This window comes from Sciurus carolinensis, chromosome 13, assembly GCF_902686445.1.
Source record: "Sciurus carolinensis chromosome 13, mSciCar1.2, whole genome shotgun sequence".
In the NCBI taxonomy this organism is placed as follows: domain Eukaryota; kingdom Metazoa; phylum Chordata; class Mammalia; order Rodentia; family Sciuridae; genus Sciurus; species Sciurus carolinensis.
In genome coordinates this window covers 86,222,521-86,238,476 of record NC_062225.1, presented here as the reverse complement: position 1 = coordinate 86,238,476, position 15,956 = coordinate 86,222,521, and the positions used below count along the sequence as shown (strand labels likewise).

Below are 15,956 nucleotides of genomic sequence, written 5' to 3'. Positions count from 1 at the left end.
TGACTTCAAGCCGGGGAGGAAAGGCGTGAGTCCAGGGTCATTAAGGAGGAACACTCCACTGTCTCCTCCATGCTGCCCTCAGCTCCGCCTCGGGGAGCGCGAGGTGACAGACTCAGAAGAAGGGCGGCGGTTCCTGGCCGTCTCCCACTGTCTCTCGGTTTCTGTGGCTGCAACCTCGACCTCAGCTCTTCTCTGCCTCAGTCTCAGTTCATGAGCCCGCCTGGCTGAGCTTGGAGTTCTGGCACATATTCAAAATGCCACAGCCTCTTGGCTTCTGTCCAAGTACTGCTCCAGGTGGCCTGGACGGTGGCCCTAGGTGAAGGTAGATGGCGGTGTGGTCAGGACAGGGTGCAGGTGGCACTAACAGTGGCATACCCAAACCTATTTGGAAAAAAATCAAAAAAACATGATGCCCAAGTTCTATCTGAAATTAAAAATTCCGAGGTAAGAGATGACACCTCCTTGGTACTTACAGATGCTGAATATTGCATGGCACAGAGTTACTGGTGTTGACCTGACATTCGAGTTTGACTGTGCAGCCTACATTTTACGGAGCAAGTGTGGCAGCCTCTCCTGGCCTGGTTCGGATGGACAGGGAGCTGGGCTAGGGGTGCCTTCTCCCAGTTCCTAGGGGCAGCTTTTCCTGCTGTAGAGAAGGGAGACACAGCCTCCCCCCGCCCGCCTCTGGCCCCCAACCCCTGGTTCTTCCCACCAGCGATTCTCTCACACTTTCCTTCATTCACAAAACTCACCAACCAGGCCCGGGTCACCACTCACAACATCATCTGTGTGCTGCCCTGAGGCTGGCTCACAGGCCACCGCAGTTCCAGCATATTGGTGATCATGATGGACCTAATGATGGTTTGTGAACCCGCAGGAGGAGTTTCCAGGCCCTTTTGTGTCAGGCAGGGGGGCAGGGTGCCCTGGGAGTGGCTTACAGGAAGGGAGGTTTGGTGGCTGGAAGGACTGAGAGGGGCAGGAAGGACTGAGTGAGCTGACAGGGAAGCAGAAGGCCTGGCCGGTGGGTCCCAGACCTCAGCCAGGGGAGAAGACAGGGCAGGAGGACAACAAGAAACTCGCAGTTAGGGTTATTAGTTTCCTCAGGAAACTGTCACAAATGTCCACACATGTGGATTAAAACAACAGAAACGTATTCTCTACCAGTCCCGGAGGCCAGAGTCTAAAACTGAGCAGTGATTTCCATGAAGGTAGGACAGGGCTGTGCTCCTCTGAGGCCCTGGGGGGAAATCCCAGCCCTGGGTGGGCAGCTGGGGGTGGCTTCCGGCGTCCCCGGGTTATGTTCCCTGGCTCCATCCTCTGCGCCTGCCGCTGCCCTGCCGCCTCTGTCTCAGACCTCTCCCCGCCCGCTCTTGTGCAGACACGTGACTGCGTTCAGGGCCCGCCATGGAGATGCAGGAGCAGCTCCCCCTCCTTGCAAGATCCCGACTCCTCGCATCTTTGCAGCAGAAGGTAACCACTCTTGGGCCGTGTCTGGTCTTCTCCTGGGAGTCAGCGTGTGGACACACCCAGCAGGCACGAGGAGGAACTGAGCATATGCCAGGATACCCAGGGTCCCTTCGAGGACTCGCCTGGAACACCCAGCCAGGCTCCTGTCCTCTGGTCCTTAGAGCAAGGCCTGGAAGCACAGGCAGAGTGGTCACACTCCTCCATGGAGACGGTCACGTGCCCTGGGACGGGCCCCAGTGGGTGGTGTGACTGGGTGCTGCTCTGGCCTCACCTGCTGTAATGTGGCCGAGGGAGGGTGAGGGTTCTGGGGGCCCCTCACCCAGAAGCCAGCCGGCGAAGTGCACGGTAAGCTGAGGTCCGGTGAAGTTCCAGCCCAGGCGTCTCAGCCTGACTCAGCACCGAAGTGTCCTGGGCTGCAGAGTGTGATGAGCTTCGCCCTGAGCAGCACTTTCTCACTCAGACTGAGGCCATCCTTCAGCCCCCGGGTGACGGTGTGGCCAGGTGCATCTTCCTTCAGCTGTGCCCTGACTTAGGAGCACAGCAAAGACTCACGTCCACAGAGGAGCAGCGGGAGGGCCATGGGGTTAGGCAGGTGGGCTGTCTGTGACTTTGGGCAAATCGCCGTACTTTTCCAAATCTCAGGTTCTTCATTTGAAAATGAGGGTATTGTGAAGTGTGTGGATTTCTGAGAACTAGGAATACATACGTTTAAAATGCCTGGTGCAACGTTCAGCGTGGAGGGGGTCTGCAGGGGCAGCCACGGCCCCCCGGGGCCCCTCCAGGGAAGCTGTATCGCTCTCCCTCAGTCTCTGCATCCAAGCTCCTGACGGCCTGGCCGGTGCTCAGACTGCTCCCGTCAGGGGCCTGCTCTGTGGCGCATCCTCTGAGCACACAGCCTCACCTCTAGCAGATCTCCACAGCACGTTGGCTTTTTGGAGAAGCTTCTCTTGTCCACTCTATCTGAAATCTGTTTCTCTCCGGCTTTGCTTTTTTCCTGAAACATGTCTCTATGCAACTTATTTGTGTTTTACCTCTCCACCTTCTCAACTGCCCATTCCTCTTGTCAAATGTCAACTTCCCGCGGTCACGAATTCTGGCTTACTTTTATCTCTATGAAATTCCCACTCAAGACAGTGCCAGGCTTATAATAGGTGCTCAAAGATACTTGTTGGATGAATCAACGAGAGTGAAGGTAAACGCTCTTCATACTGCTGTGCAGGGAACAGGACATTGGGAGGGAAGGTTAGGAACAGAGAGACTGGTTAAGAGGCCTCAGCCGTCAGATGCAGCTGCTGTGAATGTGGAGTAGCCACTCAGCGTGGCTGCTGTGACAGGGGCCGATGCACCTGGAGCTGAGGAATCTTTTGAAGGTAGAGGTAATAGGAGTGTCCAGAGGCAGGGGGCTCCAGGCCTGTCTGAAGTGTCTGGGTGTGTGTACTTCTACTTGCTGTGCTGGGGGTCTCTGGGGAGGAGCAGGTTTTCTGTGCCCATGGCTAGTGACCTTTTTCACAAGGGAGACATGGAGGAAAATGCATCACACGGGCATTTAGAGATGGCGGATTCTACTCCAACCTTAGGGGTGAGTGCAGGTTTGACTTGAGGCAATAGGCTTTTCTCCCTGGGCTGGAGACTCTCCAGCATGGAGCAGGGGAGGGACTAACTGGAGCCCAGGAGAGATGTCGAGGAGCAGGGGCCTGGCCCAGTGGCCTCAGCTAGGCTTGGAGGTGGACAGATTTGCACTCAGATCTAAACCACACCATTTGCTAGTTTATTTTATTGGACTCAATTTCCTTGTCTCGAAGATGAGATGGCCTTCCTTGTTTCACAAAGGTGCCGTGAAGCTCAAGTGATTTAACTTCTCCAAGTGCCAGATGCCGTGCCAGGCGCACGGTGGACTTGCCAATTTTCTCCTCCTGAGCCCCCGCCACTGCCCCCCACTACCCACCTGGAAGCCGGTGAAGCGTGAGACCCTTCACCTGTGCATGTCTAGGAAATGTACTCTGCCAATGCAAATGAGCTCCGGGGATTTTTGTGAAAAGGTCATTTAATATGAGATGAAAAATTAGAAAGGAGCCTATTGTTTCTCTCCGTGGTGCCGGAATATATCACACAGAAGGAGTAAGAATTATTCTCCTCTTTCTTGCTGTCACCTTTCTGTTAGATTTTCTCACACCAGGTGTTCCAATCCCAGAGAGAAAACTTCCTCTCCTCCGTCTGACATTTTCAAAGGTGTTGATACATCCCAGTGGAGTGATTCCACAGGGATGGTGCCACTCACCGCGCCCGCCCGAGTGAAGTAGCTCCCCGAGTTCTATTTATGTCGTCACGAATACATTCCACTCCGTAGTGTCAGAGACATCACAGGCGCACCTGCGGCTAAGAGTGCAGTGCGGATCTGGAGTCCTTCTGAATTTTCCTTCCACAAAACTAATGTTGGCAGCTTGGGATCAATATCTTCTTCCCATATGTTTCGTACTCTCTGTGAAGTGTAATTGAAGCCGCCCTTCCCAGCATGAATACATTCAGAAACTCTAAAAAGGTGATGTGAAAAGGAAGGAAATTAACATTTGGTGAGCATCTACTACGTGCCAGGGAGGTGCGTGCACCTTTGCGTATGTTCTTCTCATCGAATCTGCACAAAAGCCCTGCGGAAGAGAGAATGTCAGCCTCGCTTTTGCAGAACAGGAGACGGGGCTCGGCGAGATTCCGCTTCTTGCCTAAGGTCACATTTTAGTGGTGTAAGCAGGACGCCAAGCCCAGTGCTGCCTGACTCCAAGGCTTGCCCTCCTGTCTGTCCTGGTCCCTCCGTCTCTGATTCTGCACCCTCCCACGCCCAGCCTCTTCTCATTGAGAACATGGACTAAATCACTGTGGAAACTTGGAAACTCTGACACCAGATTTCGAAAGCACTTTGTTGGCCCAAACCTATGCTTGGACCACATCCACTTCATCTTTAGTTAAACTGCTCCAGCGTCCTCGTTTCCTTGTGTATAAACAGAAGCAAAGTTGGATAGAGATGTCCGTGACCTTGGACTGAAGGAGACTTTGACTCTATTGTAGGAAGTGCGTCTCTTCCTCCAGGAGGTGAGAGGGGAGCAGTCCCAGCCCAGGGGAGGTGGATTCTTTCCACGGCGGCTCTGACGGCCTCTCGGCAGCCCTCCCAGCCCAACTCCCGGTGCTCTGTGCTCTGCTGCGTGGTTCCTGCTGGGGTGAGATTTGGCCCTGATTCTCCCTCCACCCATTAATCTCCATTTTTGTTTGTTGCTATAAAGATCCATCTTGAAGCTTTCAAGAGGCCAAGGAGGAGTTCATCCGTATCGCAGCAGCATGCTTCAAGGATTGCTATTTGTTCAACCTGGCCAACTTGGATGCTGAAGAATATACTCGGGAGGAAATGGCCTTGGAATATTTCCTTGCTTTTCACTAGGTGTCCCTTTCCATTTCCAAATTTGTTCAGAGCAGCAATAACCCATTTTATTACTGTGTCCATGACCAAGGGGACAGGAATGCTTTTGTGACCCTGAGAGTGGAGTGATCCTTTGACCCCATGGTGTTCCCAGTCGCCATGGTCCCCACACAACACACCTTCAGTCTGGCTACTGTGTGAGGTCCTCTTCCAGGAGTTAGCGAATTTTGGCCCAACCCAGAAGCCACCTGGCCCTTCACTTGGCATCTGCGCAGTTACCACAGTCCAACCTTTGGGACAGCCTCTTTAGTGCTGGGCCCCAGGCTACTTCTGACACACACACCTGTGCTAAATTGCTACTACTGCTAGTAGCTGATTGTCCCCCTAAGTTTTTTCTGTTTCTTGGTGATTCTCAAATAAGGGAGAGGTTTAGCTACTTGGAATTTGGTTGAATGAATAAGCATTCCTTAAGAAATGGAGAACCCTGATTTTTTTTTTTCCTTGTGGTGCTGGGAATTGAACCCAGGACCTTGGGCATGCCAGATAAGAGTTCTACCAACTGAGCAAGCCTTGAGAACTCTGATCTTTGAGGTTCCTTATTTTTTTCTTTGGTGGTACTGAGGATTAAACTCAGGGATGTTTATCACTGAGTTACACTCCAAGTACTTTTTAATTTTAATTTTGAGAGAGGATCTTGCTAAGTTGCTGAAGCTGTCCTTGAACCTGTGATCCTCCTGCCTCAGCCTCCCAAGTCAGTGGGATTACAGGCATGTGCCATGGTGCCTGGCTTCCCTGTTATGTTTGCAGGAAAATACCTTCACAAGGGCCAGGAGGGAAGATTAACATTTATTGAACTCCCATTATTGAGTTCCTATGTTCATGGAATTTGGTTTCTATTTTATTTGCATTATCCTACCTAATTTCTGGAAACCTCCTCTCTATTTTACAATAAAGGAAATGCAGGTTCAGAAAAGGTAAATTTGGGACTACAAGGTCCACCTATCCCCAACTTCAAATCTTGTGCTTTTTAATCATTATAAAAATCTGATCCCCCCCATTCCTGTTCCAATTTTATATTTTGGGAGAGTCCACACAATGAACACTTGCTACAGAAAACTAGGCTTACTTTTAAAAATTGATTAAAGTGATTGATTATAATAAATTAGAATAAGCCATTAGGTTTTATATCATCTTGTTTATTAATTCACCAATGTTTGTTGGACACCTGCTGCTTCCAAGACCTTACAGATAAAGAATAAGGTCACTTATTCGCTTCCCTCAACAGTCCAGAGTGTAGCCTCAGAGACAAACTGGTAAACTGCCATGTGATAAGTGAGCAGAGGACTGTACATAGCGGTGCTTGATCACAAAACAGAAAATGGTTATTCTGCCCTGGGAAAGGAGAGACAGCTGTGGGGCCACTTTTTCAGGTTTGCAGCAACGGGTGGGAGTTTTATAGACAAAGAAATGTTGAGAGAAATGCTTATCATAAATTGGATGGAACTGAAATTTTAAACAGAATGTGTAGGAAGGTCTAAGCAGAATCCATCAGCAGAGGTCCATCAAGATGTTTCACAGGGTGGTAGGAATCAAGGAGAATCTTCCGTGGTCCAAGGTCTGGCCTTCAGCTAGTTACAGAATTAGTTTACCCAGAGTGTAGTCCATCTCCTGGGCCAGCTCACACTTCATGGAAACACCACACTGTGTTAAATCAGAAAAGGACACAGCTCTCACCCTGGCCAAAATACCTGCATTGCCTTCTTGTGGGCGAGTTACATGGGAGAGCAAGGTATGATCTGAAGGTTCCTTGGAACAAACACACTCAGAGGATGACTGGGTGGTCACATAGTTTAAGTGTCCCAGGGGTCCTAGTGGCCTCTCCATCCATTTGCACAACAGAGCTATGTTTGTCATGGAGACTGGATGGTCAAGTCCTCTGCCTCTGGTCACTGCTGAATAGTACTTCTCTGTATTGCCTCTTCTCTGCTTCCATGAGTGACCAAGCTCTCTCTTCTTAACTTAAACTGCATTAATCTCTCCAATTATTAGTAGGTTGGCTTTCAAACTAATGTATGTTTTGCAGTTAACTTTCAACATATGGGCTCTGATCTGATCTCTGCAGTGCTATTATTAACTCTCTGCTATTAACTTTATTTCCCTGTTGTTGGCACCCCTACCCCAGCTGTTTTGCTTGTAGAGATAATGTCTATGCTGCAAGATTTGGGGGCTGACTAAATGAGAGAACATATGGGAAAAAAGCCCAGCTTGAAGCAGCTGGCTGCTTAGCTCCAGTCTCTTCTTTCTAGGACAGTTCAAGCTGTGCAAAGGACCCTGCCCGGATCTGTATTTGCTGGTCTCAGAAAACAAACATAAATTATTAAATGTACTCCCTGCTTATCCCAAACTGTGATCAGGGAAAAGCTTTTTAATCCCGCTTTTTTTTTTTTTTTAACTAATAACAGACTTTGTTTTCATACAGGTGATTTTGATTACATTTGACGGAATCTCAGAGCTGGAGAGCAACTTTTTCAAACCTGCTTACTGCCTGTCAGTGAAGTTAGATGCAAGGTCACCAGGAGGATGACCTTGACACTCCCTCTGCTTGTACAGTGGTTTGAAGAATGTCCTTACTGTGGTCAGACTCCACTTTCCATGAGGTTTCAGCCTCAGACCATGGTGGAGAGCAAGCAAGATACCAGTGACCCAATTGGGTCTCAGCCAAGACAGACAATCAAGTTTTCTGTACATTCTGGACATTGTACTTGTTCATTAAAGGAAAGAGATAATGAGGATTTCCTGATCTATAGTATTGCCATTAATAACCACCATTTCAAAGTCTTTCATATTTAATCATCACATTTGACTTCCATGAGATGTTTATTGCTTTTAATCCCATTCAATTGATTTTGAAATCCAACATCAGCTACGTCACAGTCAGTGAATTAGAAGGCAACATTTCTTTGCTGACTCCATATTCAGGGCTCTTGCCTAGATGCTATGCTTATACTGTTTTACATGTTCAACTTCATCTCTGGCCTTTAGAATTAACTCAGTAACAGGATTAGGAAATATATGACCAAATATCAAAGGGTTGGTTAATTTTGTGTGTCAACATGACTAGGTCACAGTACCTAGTTATCTGGTCAAACATTATTGCAGAAGCTTCTGTGAAGGTATCTTTTATTTATTTTTTAGATGAAAGCCTCATCAGTCATGGGAAGTCTTTAATAGGAAAAGACTGACCTTCCAGGAAGAAGAGAGAATTCTACCATCAAATCACCTTGTGGCTCTAGCTACAACTCTTCTTTGGGCCGTCCTTCGTCTATTCATGTTCTAACAAAATATCACGGACAGGGTAATAGAAATCGATTCCTCACATTCTGGAGGCTGGGAAGTCCAGAGTCAAGGTGTGGGCAGGTTTGGTGTCTGGAGAGCCTGGTTACTGTTTCCAAGATGGTGCTTTTTGCTGCGTCCTTACATGGCAGAGGCAGAAAGGCAAAGGGGGCAGCACTGTGTCCTCACCGGGCAGAAGAAATGGAAGGGCCCGAAGGACATATGGCGGTGCTTTCCAGTCAGGGCTTCAGGGACAGGACTGCCTCCTGGTGGCCTAGGGAGCAGAGAACAGAGCCAAAAAGATTATTCTCCAAATAAAAGATCGTTCTCTCAAATCTACTGGAATTAGCCTTGCTGGGTTTCAGACTTGCTTGGAATCTGCCAACCTGTTTTCCTTTTTGAGTTGCTTCTTAAATGGAATTGTCTGTCTTCTCTCTGTTGTACCTTGCATTTCGGAAGCAGGTAACTTGCTTCATGTTTTAACATCTGGAGAGAAGTTTTGCATCAGGACAAATCACATGGAACCTTACACATACCTGACGTAGATGATATTCTGCAGCTGATGTTTGAATGGACTAAGACTTCAGGGCATTTGGGGATGGGATGAATGTATTATGTATTAAAAAAAAATCATGGATTTTGTGGGACTAGAGGTCAGAGTGCTAAAGGTTGGACTGTATTCCCTCCAAATTTGTGTATTGAATCCAAAGCCCCCAGGATCTCAGAATGTGACTATTTGGACATAAGGCCTTTAGTCATATGTTTGGACATATGTCCACTTTAGAAGTGATTAAGGTGAAATGAGGTCTTACGAGTGGGTCCTACTCTAATTGGTGTCTGTATAAGAAGAGGAGGTTAAGACACAGACACGTGGACTGTAGAGCAGCCACGTGAGGACACAGGGAGAAAGTAGCCATCTGCCAGCCAAGGAGAGAGGCCTCAGAAGAAACCAACCCTGCCGGCACCTTGGTCTTGGCCTTCATCCCCAGACTGAGGAAACCAATTTTTGTTGTTTAAGCCACCTACTTTGTTGTATTTTCTTATGGCAGCCCTAGCAAAGCAATATAGCCACCAAAATCACTTAGATAATTCAGCGGGGGAAGAAGTCAGCTCCACCATTTATTGGCATGAGGGAGATTAATCTTGTTTCTTGCACTGACTTTGTTATTTCAGAGTTGATATTATATAGACCCAACTTTAATTATGTTTTTCCATCTCTGATTTTTCAAATGTAGCATCATATTCTATCAAGCCTTCTGCCTTAATAGCCTATGAAGTATTTGCTTCTGAGATCACAATCAACTCTGTTTCACTTTAGTAAGAGTATCTTTCTTTCCTTCTTAAAAAAATTTATACTGTGATTTTAAGTGCAGAAACTCTTGGAAGTAAAAGTCTGCTTTGGATTCCAACAAAGTTTCCTCATTTCATTTTCATCTCTAATGTAGCCTTCAGTCTCTCCTGCTTGAAGTCTTGCTTTTAGACACTCTCTGGAGCCAAACTATCTAAAGCTGGCCTCCTTCCACCAGAATGAACTGCAGAAATGAGGAACCTCTCCCGTAGGAACATTCTTGACCTCTCCTACTTCTCCCCATGAACACTGAAGAATCTGTCCTGACAGAGGGATCTTCTTCCCAGTCCTGGGTTTTATATGCCTGGATTCCAACACTTAAGTACAAATACATATAAAGAAATTACTGAAAATTCCTGTTGACATCTCATTTCCTGGCTGTAGTTACCGTGCCCAAAGAAAGGAAATAGCAGTGTAAGTGTGAAGGAGGACCCTGCCATGTTGTCAGCAGACTTGAGGATCATCTTCCTGCAGTTGTGATGCTTAAGAGGAGGAACACCGCTTATCCTTAGTCTGCTTTTTTGGATAACCAGAAAAATCTTGCCTGTTTCCCATTTTAAAAATGTAAATGGATCTACATTCATCACCAAGTGAAAACTACGTTAAACAGAGCTGATTTTTGTTTTTTTCGACCTTTGAGTATTTTAATTTTAAAGCCCCTATTAGAAACAACAAAAATTATGTAGAAAAGTATTGACCATCAAGATGACAGGACACCTACTCGAGGTATTCCCATGTTGCCTAGGGTATTATTTTTTTGTTTGTTTTTACATTCCAAAGAGTGGGATGCTCCCCAACCCTCCCCTCAACATCCATAAAAACAAACAAACAAAACTAAGCTAGGCTTTGGTAGATCCTGGCTATGTGGGTCCTAGGGAGTTTTGATCTTGCAGGTATTTGATGGGTAATTATAGTTCTGGCTAATTGACAGAAGAGGGAGGGCACGTTGGGAACCTTGATTCTGTCACTTGCTCATTGTATACCCTTGGGCTAAGTCATTCAGACTTTGTGCCTTGGTAGAGGAACAGTATCTGTTTCACAAAGTTTTGTGTGCCTCCAATGAGATAATGGATGTGAATTCACTCTTGAAACCATAACTGGGCTAGGCAGATGTTAGTCATTATTTTCAAACAGCATCTGTGACCTAGTTTTGATTGTGGTTTACTTTTGGAGAGAAGAACATTAGAAAAGCCACTTGGCTCATCTGGAACAAACCTAATCCAATGACTTGAATATCAATGATCACATTAAAGGCAAAAGCCCTCTGCAAAAATAGACTGGCTCCAAGGACTGTCCTTACTTTCTAAATTTTTATTTGCTAATTAATTATAAGTGGCATTTCCATCAGCACACTAAATTTTGGAAGTCAATTTAAATAAAATCAAGCTCTTCTATGGAGCATCTCCTCCAGTCTCCTGCTTTGCTCAGCTTCGAGAAGGAAAGCACTTCTTGGAGCCCTTCCCTGTTCAAATATTTCCACCATTTGTAAGGAACTTGCTTTTGTCATTTTTACTTTGTTTCTCAAACAATTTTAAAATAGTTTTTCTGTATTTTCCCCTTAGGTGTTTTATATAAGAGAATTTTTTATTGCCCAGTGGCCATATGGAAGAGATTAGTCATTTAAAAACAAGGAAGTAACTGTTGGTTCATGGTATCACACATCAGATGGAAGTCTTGGGGATTACTTCACTTTTTCCTCCTGAGCTCTCCATTCCACCATTTATCAGGCAATCACTGCACTGTCTCCTGGTTCAGTGAATATTTTGTAGAGATTCAGAGACAGGGACTGCATCAAGACCCCTCTTGGATTGTTCATTCAGGCAACTTTTTCTTCTTATGTGTAGTTTAATCCAAACACCCTTCACCCATGACCTTATCCTCATTTCTCTCTTCACTGCTGATGTCTTACATTGGGTCATTCACAAATCTTTACTCTTGTCACATTGGCCTTTGGGGTAGTAGTCCACCAGTACTGAGCAGTACTTCTGTTGAGTAGTTCTCTGAACAAGAATGAGCACTAACGATGCAAAAGGAGGGCATGGGTTGTGTTGCAGGAGACCTAGGTCCCAGTGGTGGTGCAGCCTCTAGTTAGCTCCAGCGTGCAGCTATTTTCCCTAGCATTCTCCAGGCCTCCAATTACTTATCTGAAAAATGGTTTGGAGAGGATAACCTCCAGATCTTCTCCAAATTTGAATGTTCCATAGTTATCAAGTTTGTGATATATGGAAAGAATATGAATTTCAAAGTCCAGAAGACCTGGGATCTGTGTGACTTTGAGGAAGTTACTAAAACTCTGTAAGTCTTAGTATTCTTTGTCCATTAATTGGGGATGATCACATTCACCTCAAAATTATGAGACTTAAATGGACTTCTGTGTATAAAATACTGCAAACTAGGACAGAGGCAATTAATTCCGTTTCCAGGCTCCACTTCCATTGTTTCCTTAATGGAGTCCAAACTATGTGGAACCAGAACCAGAAGGGTGTGCACACCTGGCAGTGGAGCAAGAGACCTGTTGGCTGGCTCGGTCCCCTTCACCCTGGGAGCTGGTGGTGAATACAGGGCGGGAATGCAACTTGACATCATGGCGAGTTCCCTTCTACCTCCAAGACTCTCTGGGTGCTCAGGAACTTTTCATGCAGCATTATCTTATACTCTTTTCAGAGAAAAAATTGGGCATGCATTTTCTGACACAGGACACAGGGGACATTTGTGATGCAAAGATAGTCTGGGAGATGTAGTAAGGACAGATGGCAAGATGCTGTAACTTCTAGGACACTCTGACAACTTACATAGACAATGAAGCCGACAGAAAATGAGAAATCAGGACTGGGTCAGGGTGTGGAGATGTGGCCATCACACCAAGGTGGCTTTTTTCTCTGCAACTGAAAAAGTGTTAATGTTAATAACTTGATTCGAATGTAACATGGAAGATCAGAAATGACAGCTGCTTTTGGAATGCTGGCCTCACCAAAATTCTGCTTTACTTCTTATCAAATGTTCTGAGCATTCAGTACAGAATCTCAGTAGCCTGCATTCTTTGCAAAGGAAGGGCCTGACAGAACAGTTCAGTGGTCATGGGGTGGAAGGAAATGGAACAGTGGAAATGCTCTTCTATATTCAGAATGAGGAAAAATTAATCCATTGTACCATGTAGCTTGGCGAGCGTGGGGCTTAGCAAGGTGTCGTGTTTAGATATGTCTCCATGTTTGAGATGGCTATATTCTCTTTATAAACTAACCATGTGGCAGGGATGCTCAAATAGTGAATTCAAAGGCAAACTGCATTCTGGGGGGAATTGTGACTTTTTAAGTGAGATGTCATCTCTCATGTTCAAGGGCATAACCACGGTGTTGTGCTCAGTGGTGGGACTACAGTTTAAGAGGAAATGGATCATATTCATCCAGACTGTGGAGCTCTGCCCATGTCATTTTGCAATGCCTACCCCTTGGGAAAATTGCTGTTCCTCTCTCAAGACCCTCAGGTACATCTGCTCACCTGAATTGCTGCAAATGCTGCACCGCCATGCAAGGCATTCATCAGGGGAACCTCCATGAGCCCTGGATTCTTTGGGGGCACAGACTCTTCTTACTCAAGTTCGCATCACTACTGCCTAGAGGAGAACACCATCAGTGCTGCACATTTGCTTGTTGAATAGAAGATGAATGATAAGACATTCAAACGCATTTAATTAATCATATATTTCCTTGGCAAATATTTTTGTAGTACTTTGGCTATGTTTGGGATACCATTATGTGATAGAACAAAAGAAAATCTTGCCTAGATCCTGTCTCATGGAGTCTTCAGTCTAGATGATATTTCTTTTTTATGTGAAGAGAGGAAATTATGACTATCTGCCCGGTGCATAAAGATCATAGGAGAGCCTGGCAGTGATGTCCAGTATTTAAAGAGCTGGACCAGGGAGCATATTCAAGCATGTGCAATTGGTGAAAAAAAAATTGGTGAAAATGTGAGGGAGGACATTTCCAACCAAAAAAACTGGTCTGGAGTGGTTGGTAGATAGGATGATTTTCTTTGACAGATGGCAAACTCTGCACAAATGACAGTGTTGGTGCTAACATCCATGAGGCCCATCTGACCAGGTGGATGAGATGTCTACTCAGCAGAAGAATGGAGAGCCCAGCTCTGAGTCCTCTATGGTCCTAAAGAGTTGCTGTTTTCCCTGACAAAGTGGTTCCCAGAATTTTGCAGAAGGGAATTTGGTCCCAGAATTTTACATTTTCTTGTCAATTTAAAATTCGAAGGTAAAGTGGAATATAAGATCTACGTGTTGAGAAAGGTTTGTAGGTACTTCACTGATAAGATCTAGGAAAGAATTGGAACACAGCTACAGGGTCCCTTATTTGTTTTGGTCACTCTGATAGATGTATATGAAATGAATATGAAACTTTGCATGTGAATACAGGTTCCTCAGGAGGACACATGCCAGCTGCTATTAACAAGTTTTATGGGCATGTTAAAACCATGGTTTTAACAGAGAATATAATTTTAGAATGAATTTTCTTAGATGTGGCTGTTAATCTCCATAAGGAGAAGAGGTAATAGAGGTATCCCAAGGTCTAAATGTTCCTAGGAAAAATAAGCATTTATTCTTTCATTTATTCAAAGACATGTATTGAAAAGAATTTTTACTAATCACTCTATGGACCATTTTTCAAAAATAGACTAAACATGTGAAATGGGTAATGCAATTCAATTATAGTAACAATCCTTTAAAACAGGTACAATTATTGTGCCAATTTTACAGAGGAAGGAATTGAAATATCAGAGAGGATGGATAATTTGTCCAAGGCTACAGAACTGACTAGTGCTAGAACCAGCTGAGACTGCAGGATATCAGCCTGGAGGCTTTTGGGTTAGGGACAGTTAAAGGGAATTGGATGTGGCAGTGCATTTAATCAACATGATTTTCCATCTTCCTAGTTCATTCTGGAGCTTAAACTAGGAACTGGGAACACAGATGGAAGTCACATCCCTTGTCCTTAGGAGACAGTTTGAGGGAGCAGGGAAATAGTTGTGATTTTATTATTGGAGAAGCATGTAGGGGTGGAATGAGGTTAGGAGAGGGAACGGATATGAAGGAATTCATGCAGAAGGGCAATTTGAGGTCATATAAACTCCAGCAAAGTGTGGTTTGGATGGTGGTAGAGAGAGGTGGTAGAGGGTAAGAAAGAGTGGCCCACAAACAGACTTGTAGGGAATGAAGAAGTGTTGATTAATAACTATAATAAAACATTGAAAATGAAAAATTTCACAAGAAAAGTACAAGATGAACTACTGTCTGTGACTTTCAAGGGGAGCAAAACCATTTCCAGTTGGAGGCAAGCATGGGAAATTTCTTGGAAAAGGTGGTATTTGATCTGGGCTTTGGGGAATGAGGCAGATGTGGACATGTTTAGATAAAAAGAATTAAGATAGGAAGTCAAGGGAGATTTCAAAATGTCATATTAGATGAAGGTTGCATTTCTAGTTGCTCAGTTGCTTGGGATTATAGCAGAGGGAGAACTGATTCTCAGTAAGGTGGGTGAAATGGGGAATTCACTGAAGTGCAATGTTGGACCGTCAGAGTCTCTTAGATTCAGAAATTCAGGTGCATTGAACAAAAGACAAGAAAGAGCACATTGGGACCAAGTTGGTTACAACAGTAATAGCAGCAGCTGGTATACCACAGAGGGGAGGACAATCACAAACAGAAACAATGAACAAATTTGGCACAGAAAAACCTGTATAACAGAAAATCAGCCTACATTTAGCTGACCCATAGGCTGCACAGTGAACTGGTGTTTGAAGATGCCCTGTGTTCTCAACTGGCAAGTGGAGAGCCAAGGTGGGGACAATCTTGAAGAGCCTCCCTGAAGCTTCTGCTGTGGGAGACCAGGAGATCATAGCAACAATGCTGCACTGTCCCAGTGAGCACCTACAATGTAGCTTAGGGTATAGGTAGCAGAACATGATTGAAACAGGCACAGAGATTATATCTGAGGGATTCAAATCAGAGCTATGGATGGGAATACCTCTGCTTTTCTTGGAGTCTGCTGGCTCACACAACAAATTGAAGAGGGTTGAAAAGCTTAGTGGGTGGGTGTGATTACTCTTAGGGACAGAGCCAGGGAAGACCATATTCATGGACAGCAGAGTGTGAGAGACCTGTAGAGAGTTGACTTCCTCACTCCTCTGAGTAGAATTCTCAGGAGGCTCCTGAGATACAGACTTCTAGCAAAGATTGGTATCTGCTTGGCTCTGGGGGTGTGTTGATCTAATCTATCCAGAGAAGATTTCATTCAACAAAGTCTCTAAGGCCTGATTAGAGCCAACCCACAACTGCTGGAACTACCCACTTAGACTCTGCAGCAACCCCAACCTGGGAGTGCATCAAAGTGG

General features: G+C 45.4%; 1 long non-coding RNA gene across 1 annotated transcript; it reads left to right on the top strand.

The window, feature by feature from the left end:
* Positions 1 to 1,051: 1,051 nt before the first annotated feature.
* On the top strand, positions 1,052 to 9,764 carry LOC124963427 (uncharacterized). Its single transcript, XR_007104737.1, has 3 exons — positions 1,052 to 1,208; positions 1,379 to 1,470; positions 7,353 to 9,764. It is a non-coding gene; the product is annotated as an uncharacterized LOC124963427 (long non-coding RNA).
* The last annotated feature ends 6,192 nt before the right edge of the window (positions 9,765 to 15,956 follow it).